This window comes from Mytilus galloprovincialis, chromosome 7, assembly GCF_965363235.1.
Source record: "Mytilus galloprovincialis chromosome 7, xbMytGall1.hap1.1, whole genome shotgun sequence".
NCBI lineage: Eukaryota > Metazoa > Mollusca > Bivalvia > Mytilida > Mytilidae > Mytilus > Mytilus galloprovincialis.
In genome coordinates, this window is record NC_134844.1 from 56634733 (window position 1) to 56643001 (window position 8269).

Genomic DNA, 8269 nt, shown 5'->3' on the forward strand with positions numbered 1-8269 from the left:
CGCCTACACTTATGTCAGATGCATTGTCTAAATAATGATGTGTCAGATAAATATAATGTCGAAGTATCGGGCTGTCGGAATCATAGGATTTCAATAAATTGATTGTCGGTCTAACGGGTTGACATCGCGCTATATAATATCAACAGAGAACGCATTTAAATTGTGCTAAAATCATCCACATTTCTTTCATAGCATTTCACGAAAACTTAGTCCTGATAATAGGCAAACGATTCATTTGTGCATAAAAAGTTTTTAGATAGAAAAATAAAGCATCCTCCATTAAATTCAAAGACAATTTAGGTTATAGTATATGTTACTCATTATATTTTGAGGGGTATGAATAATAACGATAACAATAATGATATAATCATAAAATGTAGATTAAAAAATAATATATTTTTTGAAATATGGTTTTATAATACATATAATGTACATTAATTAATATGGAATAAACATTTTATATCCATGTCGGAATTTACATTGAGGGTATTTTGAAAACACACTACGCTTATATACAACGAATAAGGGTTCTGTTCAGGACTTAAACATCCACTCAGTTTGAAGCCCAACATCATAGTTATGAAACATGGTTTATATTTTTTTAAATTCAGTAAAGTATATTGACATATATCTAAGCCTCGATAATCAAACTAGGTTCATTTTGTATTACTTCATCATACTTGTTGTCCTCTGGGACACAACGAACTTCTTGTTTTACTCCATAACGTTGAATATGTAGTGTTGTATCCTTCTTTGTTCTATCCATGGGTTCGACTCTAACAGCATTCATAGAGGTAATCCCCTGATCCTCATCAAAGTAATTATAAGGAGATAGGAAAAAACTAGCGTCCATAGCTGGTGTAGGTGTGATTGGCAAGTCCTCGGTATGGGGAATATGGTGGTTCCCCATTGATATCCAGGCAACTAGATCCTAAAAAAAATGTAACGATCAATTACCTAAAAATGTATAAGCATCAGTTACATTTTCCCAAGCGTTCCCAAACGTTCTTTATTAACTCACATGTTGACCTATTCAGACCAGTGTGACGTCAAACGCGCCATTCAACATCAGAGTTAATGTTAATCTAACCATGTGTCTGTCAGGATATAGATTTTGTCCCAATACTTATAATAATTCAACATGTTCAATCCTTTAATGGGTTGATTTTACATAGATAAATAAAATGGTATCATAAAAAGGCTAGGTTGTTAAATTGTATGTATTTCTTTTTGTGCTTCTCTGTTACATTTGTTTGATTCATATTGATTAAGATGATAACACAATGCTGACTGCTGTACTCCTATGTTTGACAGTTTTACCTATGATGTCTGTTTATTTTGCTCACGCATAGTTGTTTATGTATTGAAATTTAATGCAACTGTCATACAAGTTAGAGGTTAAGCTAGATATAAAACCCATCATTTTCTACAAATGAAAATGCCTAAACCATGTAAACCAAGTCAGGAATTTGCGAGTTGTTATCAATTCGTTTGATGTATTTGAGCTTTTGATTTTGCCATTTGAGTAGGGACTTTCCTGTTTTAAATTTTCCTCGGAGGTTTTTAAGTTTTCACTGTCTTTTTTACTATTTTGTTTATCAATATGTTCAGAACCAACAACTTCAATTTTGTGTTCTCAACACATAATCTTAATTGCAATGTATAAGCTGTATGCTGTTTTCTTTCTATAAACAACATGCATATGTTTTAACTACTGGTTAAATTAAACTGATGTAATCACAATTGAAAGCCTACCTTATTCATATTTTTGTATAGTAAACCTCGTACTGTGTTTGCCCAAGCCTAAAACTATGAATGACTATTTAGATTTGTAACAAGTGTTTGATATTCACTCTTGGACAGACACATCCATATATATATATATATATATATATATTGCAGATTGCTTTCGTTACGGAGGTTTACACAACTTAATTCTAAATCATTTTAAAATGGGAGTTAATCATTAGTATTTTTAATCCTAACCTGATCAATAATAGATTCATCATCATCAATAAATTTCTGAAAGTTTACAACTGGATCAGCTATGTCTAAAGTTGAATATATGGAACTACTTGTCCGCTCAGAATCCTTATATTTTGTAACAGCTACTTGATACCTTGCCCATGATGCGATTGGTTCATTCCCAGATCCTTCTGGGAGCATTTGTACTGATACGCCTCTGTTTAATATTCTATAACTTTTAAAATTGCCAAATCTATTTTTTTGCTGATCGTTATAAAAAATTAGATATTTTGGTTCTTTAAAATTATAACGATATGCTGCGTCGCGTTCTGTAGATTTCAGTGTTGACGAAAATTTGTGTTGAATCAATCTTGCACTAGAATTTGTAGAATACTTGTTAGGACTATTATCTAGTTCAAAGTTCAAGGTTGAAAATCTGTTTGATGTGCCTTTTATATCGACATCAGCCTTAAAATTGAAAATGTGATGATGAAGTGGAGCCGCTAAATTTTCTTGAAGTTTGTAGCTAAATTTTGAGTCACCGGGTGTATAAAACGAAGTTCTGACATACCCAGTAGCTGTGATTTTCACTTCCAAAACTCCATTATGATAGAATATAAAGTCTATCATATAATCGTATACACCAACAACTGGGATGGTCCTGAGAATGAGTACCACGTTTTCCATTCCTTCATAAAATCGACCATCAGTGAACCAGTATGAATGGTGCCGTCTAAGGGGCATTCCCGTGTTCAGTTCAAACAGACAAAATGATGAACGTTGTCTATGAATGGAGTCACCGCCAGCAATAAAGTTAGAACTAATAAAAGTAGCATCAGACGGACAATCAATACCAGGAAACAGCATTTTTGTCTGGTTGCCAAGTAGAAGCATGCTATCAAGAAAATGGGCTACTTCGTCATGCGGTTTATAGCCTGAATAAAACACACCTATATCTTGTAAACTTATTTCATATGCTATTCGTTCATTACGGAACCTGACGTCGTATATCTGTGGCCCTGATAAGATAGACATTCGGAAGTCAAACGACCAAGACATGTATTCAACGTGGCGTCCTCTTACATTATACCTTTTACCATCGGGAGAAACCTGTCTGGGATTCCGAAGGGGTGGGTCTATGGGAGCCTCGCCGCGTTGGTTTAAGGTGGAAAATAAATCTTTACTATAATTTGGAAATGGAACCTTTGCAATGGTGGCTTTATTTGCGTTGAAATATGTCAACGCTTCATTTAAAGTATTAAACATGTTTCCACTAAACCAAACTTTCTTTATTGTTATTTCTGTCACATTCAAATCGAGCAAAACAGAAAAATCTACTATATGATGACTAGATATTTCTAATTCTTGGACAAGAGACATCCAAATTCTTCTTTTACTTTTTTCTCCAGAATGTGCTGACGACATAGGAACATAATACCCGAATTTTAGACATTTATTTCCACAATTTGTTAATTTTCCACCAAAAAGTTCAACAAACATGTTTCCTAAAACAGGATCAATAGTAGATTTCATGTACTCATGAGCTTTCTCGGATTCTATTCCACTTAATGGAGGTCGATATATGTATGGTATTTTGTTTCGGTAAGGCACTGGTTTATGGTACGTTGGGTTTGGCAAAGGCCCTACTAATATCTCTTCAATATATGGGGGATTTTTGTCGCCCCTGAATAAAATAACAAGAGCTTCTCTAGCTGGTTTAGGTCCATTATTATCAAGGAAGTTAAGAACATCCTGTTTATTTGGTAAATGTATATCACTTATATAAACGACGCTATCGTCTAGATTGCTTCGACTTGGTAGAAGCAGGTGCAGGTCGGTCTGACGATATAGGTAAGTAATCAGTCCCTCAATTTCCTTTTCGGTTAAGTGATGGAATACGGACGGATCATCAGATTCGTCGAGGTTGATTTTGCCATATTTGCTATGTGATTTACTACATACTGGCGGTTTGTTTGAAGACTCTGAGTCATTAATCTTTAATGCAACGATTATTAATGCTACTATCAGACCCAACGATAGAAGTGCAAATGCTAAGACCATGATAAGCAACCTTTTTTTTGATAACCAATTCGATCCTAAAAATAAGTTAAGACAAATTTAACAAAGGATTATAGATTTTTATTACAGATCTTATCAAAAGTCCATATAACAGCTAGCATACTGACTAGAATACATTCTTGAGCCGACTGCCGACTTCTATCGAATATATATAATATATTTTACAACGAGTAATGAACAAAAGAGTGCCGACTGCCAACCTATAAACATATCAGAGCTAGTATACGGAACATTTGTAAACTAATCACTATAATAGCTCTTTTATTTAAGTGATTATTATGTAAAATAAGTATTAAATACTCGTGTTTGTGTTTGAAGATGTGGACAGAGCGGTAGTGGCCACTTTTGTTTTATACTAATTAATGAATACCTCGTACGTATTGGTGGACAAGTACTTATTTCTACAGTCGCTAATTCTATATTTACTAAACTTTGAAAAATACCAACCTGTCGACTTTTTGAAAAAAGTTTAGTTTTGTTCTCATCCTGGCGAGCACTTACACGAATAAGTACATATATTTGCAATTGGTTGATTGTTTAATGTTAATTAGCCGACTTTATTAGTGAGGTTCAGTAAACTTTTCAAAATATTCTAATAGCTGCTGACCACTTTAGGGGTACCCAGTACTTTGACTCACATAGATTTTGCTGGTTTTATTTTCATAGAAATTTGACAAAATATTTACTTTGACCTGTTGACAAAAATATATACAAATTTATAAAGATTTGAACCACACAGTTTACAGGTATACTTTCGTTAGATACATAGCAGTTGAAAAAGTCTAATTTTATTATTGAGGAGCTTCGTTATTCTTTACTAATAGCCTGGGATTAAAACGTTCATATATATTTTAAAGAAATAACTCCATAAGGTGCTCTTAATGTACCCCTTAATAAAGCATATATTTCATTTCTTTACAAACAAATTAAATAGCCAACGTTTAGATGTGTCTGTGTCAAAACTAACTAATAACATTTTTACCACGTTTCAGACATGTTAGATTGTGGTTTAACATCGAAGTCGTCTGTGTGCAAAGTTCACAAATATGACTGTTTTACAGAGTGAGGAAATTAATTGTGAATTTGCATTGCTATACGACGTGTCTCGGTATTTCATACATCCAATATTCATGTATTTATTTTTGATGTTTTTGATGTGGTTTTGGTTTGATAATGTGTTATGTCTTATTGTTTGTAATTCATATAATTATAAAATTGCATTTCAATACTGTAATTGCCATGATAATTGTTTGGACTGGTATTGTAAAAAATAGTTGTATGATCTTCAAGATAACATATCTGTTACATAATTGTGTCATTATGTGTGATACCCTTGCTGTCTGTCGTTGATGGAAGATGCTCATTGTTGTTCTGCGGTATGCGTGTTGTGTCGAGTATTATATTATGTGTTTGTGCGTTTTTATGTGATGAGTGTTCTTACATGTGTTTGTGCTGTATTTCTGTCACGTAGTGTTGTCATTTTAGCATTGCCATATAAGCGGGAGGTTTGGTTAACCATAAAACAAGATTCATCCCACCATTGTTTTCTTAAAATGTTCTGTACCAAGTCAGGATTATGGCAGTTATTATCAAATAGTTCGTGTCTATGTATTATTGTGTTTGTTTTTGTTTTTGTTGCATTTTACTGTTACTGTTGTTCTTTTGTTTTCCTCTTATAGCTAATGAGTTTCCCTCGGTTTAAGTTTGTAATCCGGATTGGTTTTCTCTCAATCGATTTATGACTTTTGAACTGCTATATACTACGGTTGCCTTTATTTAGAAGTGTCGATCTGACGAATTGAGGAAACCAATTCTTATCTTTAATTCTTCGTGCATTTTATTATATATTTATTAGTAAAATTTTACTGTCTTTTGCATTTTCTTTTTAAGATACAGTTAAAGTGTATAATATCATCACGATGATTGTAAATGTAAAATATAAACAATCCTAATTTTGCTAAAAAAATCAAAAGGAATACATACTTTATGCCTGTTGGATTATGCTCTCTTATATCAATAGTCAAATTGGTATTGACCGGCACAATTTTAGTAAAAAAAAATAAGATTACCTATTTGTTCACGTGTAAAAAAATGCGAATTGAGATCATTTTCAAAACCGGTATATCGGACAAAAACACTCTCACGCGTCTGTGTGAACTTATCAGATCTGAAGTGGCAACGGTAAACTACCTTCATACTAATAACCTATATACAATGATTTACCTCTTTTCATATAGAGAAACAAATCCTCTAAATTTAACAGAATCTACTTCTAAAACACATGTAAAATACTCCGTACACATCTTGTACTTTGAATTAAAATTGTTTTTCTTCGAATCGGCGAATTATTATAAAATAATTAAGAAATTGAACATGTCAACTACATGTATGATGTTACAAATTTAAATATTTCACGTTGTTTCGATTTAGTCTTTAGTTTATCAATATTCTATTGAGAGAAAAATGACTAACCTCATTATGGAACAAATGTAAATTAAAAATACATACCCTTCTTGGTTTCTCCATCCGACATCTGCATGTTAGAACTAATTTTATATTGTCTGAAGAAAAGATCAAAAAGATAATAACTGATTCAATCTATTCTTCTGAAAACAAAATATAGATATTTAAAATCAAAATACATTTCTTCGATTTATTGTTTAGATAATTACATATACTATAGAGAAACAAGAATGTGTCCTCAGTACACGAATGCCCCACTCGCACTTTCATTTTCTATGTTCAGTGGACCGTGACATTGGGATAAAAACTCTAATTTGACATTTAAATTAGAAAGATCATATCATAGGGAACATGTGCACTAAGTTTGAAGTTGATTGGACTTCAACTTCATCAAAAACTACCTTGACCAAAAACTTTAACCTGAAGCGGGACAGACGGACGAAAGGACGGACGGACGGATGGACGGACGGACGAACGGACGGACGGACGAACGGACGAACGGACGCACAGACCAGAAAACATAATGCCCCTCTACTATCGTAGGTGGGGCATAAAAAAATATGTTTTTGCAATACTTTATTCCTTATTTGGATCATTTACCTAAGTACAGTGTATCTTATTTCATTATATATTGAAAATACATAGCCTTCTATCGTTTCTTTTCTTATACATTAAAATAGTTTTTGTTGTTGTCTTTTGAGTTTTAATTTGATTATACTTCGATAATCGCTAAAATGTATTGCGTTACCTTTCAAAACGACATTGAACAATAAAAGTCATACAATTAGAGAGGAATTTCAATGAATGTAAATCTATATAAACATGATCAATGACAATCAATGTCAACTGTATGGTAACATTGCACGTACACAGCTATAGGAAGATGTGGTGATTGTGCCAATGAGAAAACTCTCCATCCAAATAACAATAGGTCAATGAACGGCCTTCAACATGTACATTTTACATTCAAGAAAGCACATGCAGTCTGTTTTGAAGAAAAATGCACTATGCATGTTGAAGACTAAAACGTTTACAATTTGTATAACTTCTTTAAAGTCAATTCTAATTTTATTGTAAAGTGACATAAAACTACCTCAAACATAAGTTTACACATTAAGATATGTGTAAACAACCAATTCATTTTCCACAAAAAACTGCAACAATTTGTTAATTTAAGATATCAAAAAGTCGCTTACCTCGTCACCACTATTGCTTTGTACCCGGTGTTTTTTAAGCTGAATAGTTTATGTATCCTCGCCTTAAAATACATGTAGGTGTGGATTTCTATGAAAAGATTCAAATGCGCATGTTTTCCTATAAATAATTGCAGAATGTATAATAGCATTATTGTGGACTATATGGGCAATTTTTTATACAGAATCGTTACCTGTGAAATTCCGAATAATTTAGTAATCTCCATACCTCAATCTTTTCATGACAATAATTCGTTCAATGTTAGGAAATCAAAGGAACGTAATAGTTTTTAAAATATAAATAGGACCAAATAAAGATATTTAAATACCCCCGTTGTATCTTCTCTCTTTTATAAAAGTATACAAAGAATTATCTTTTCATATAGCTTACGTATATCATGTATGTAGAACAAGTAAGCCAAGTCCTAAATTATATTTGTTTTCTTTACTTTTTTAAATTCAATTCATGTACATAGTACAAATTGTGTACGATGGAAAACATGTACTTGTTTATAGATTAATTTTAAAGAATTTAGCTAGTTGCAAAATGTATATTGAATTATTTCCTC

General features: G+C 32.4%; 1 long non-coding RNA gene across 1 annotated transcript; it reads right to left on the reverse strand.

Moving 5' to 3' along the window:
- Nucleotides 1-287: 287 nt before the first annotated feature.
- On the reverse strand, nt 288-7822 carry LOC143083342 (uncharacterized). Its single transcript, XR_012980648.1, has 4 exons — nt 7704-7822; nt 6553-6650; nt 1987-4061; nt 288-931 (listed from the first exon to the last, which is right to left on the reverse strand). It is a non-coding gene; the product is annotated as an uncharacterized LOC143083342 (long non-coding RNA).
- Between the last annotated feature and the right edge of the window lie 447 nt (nt 7823-8269).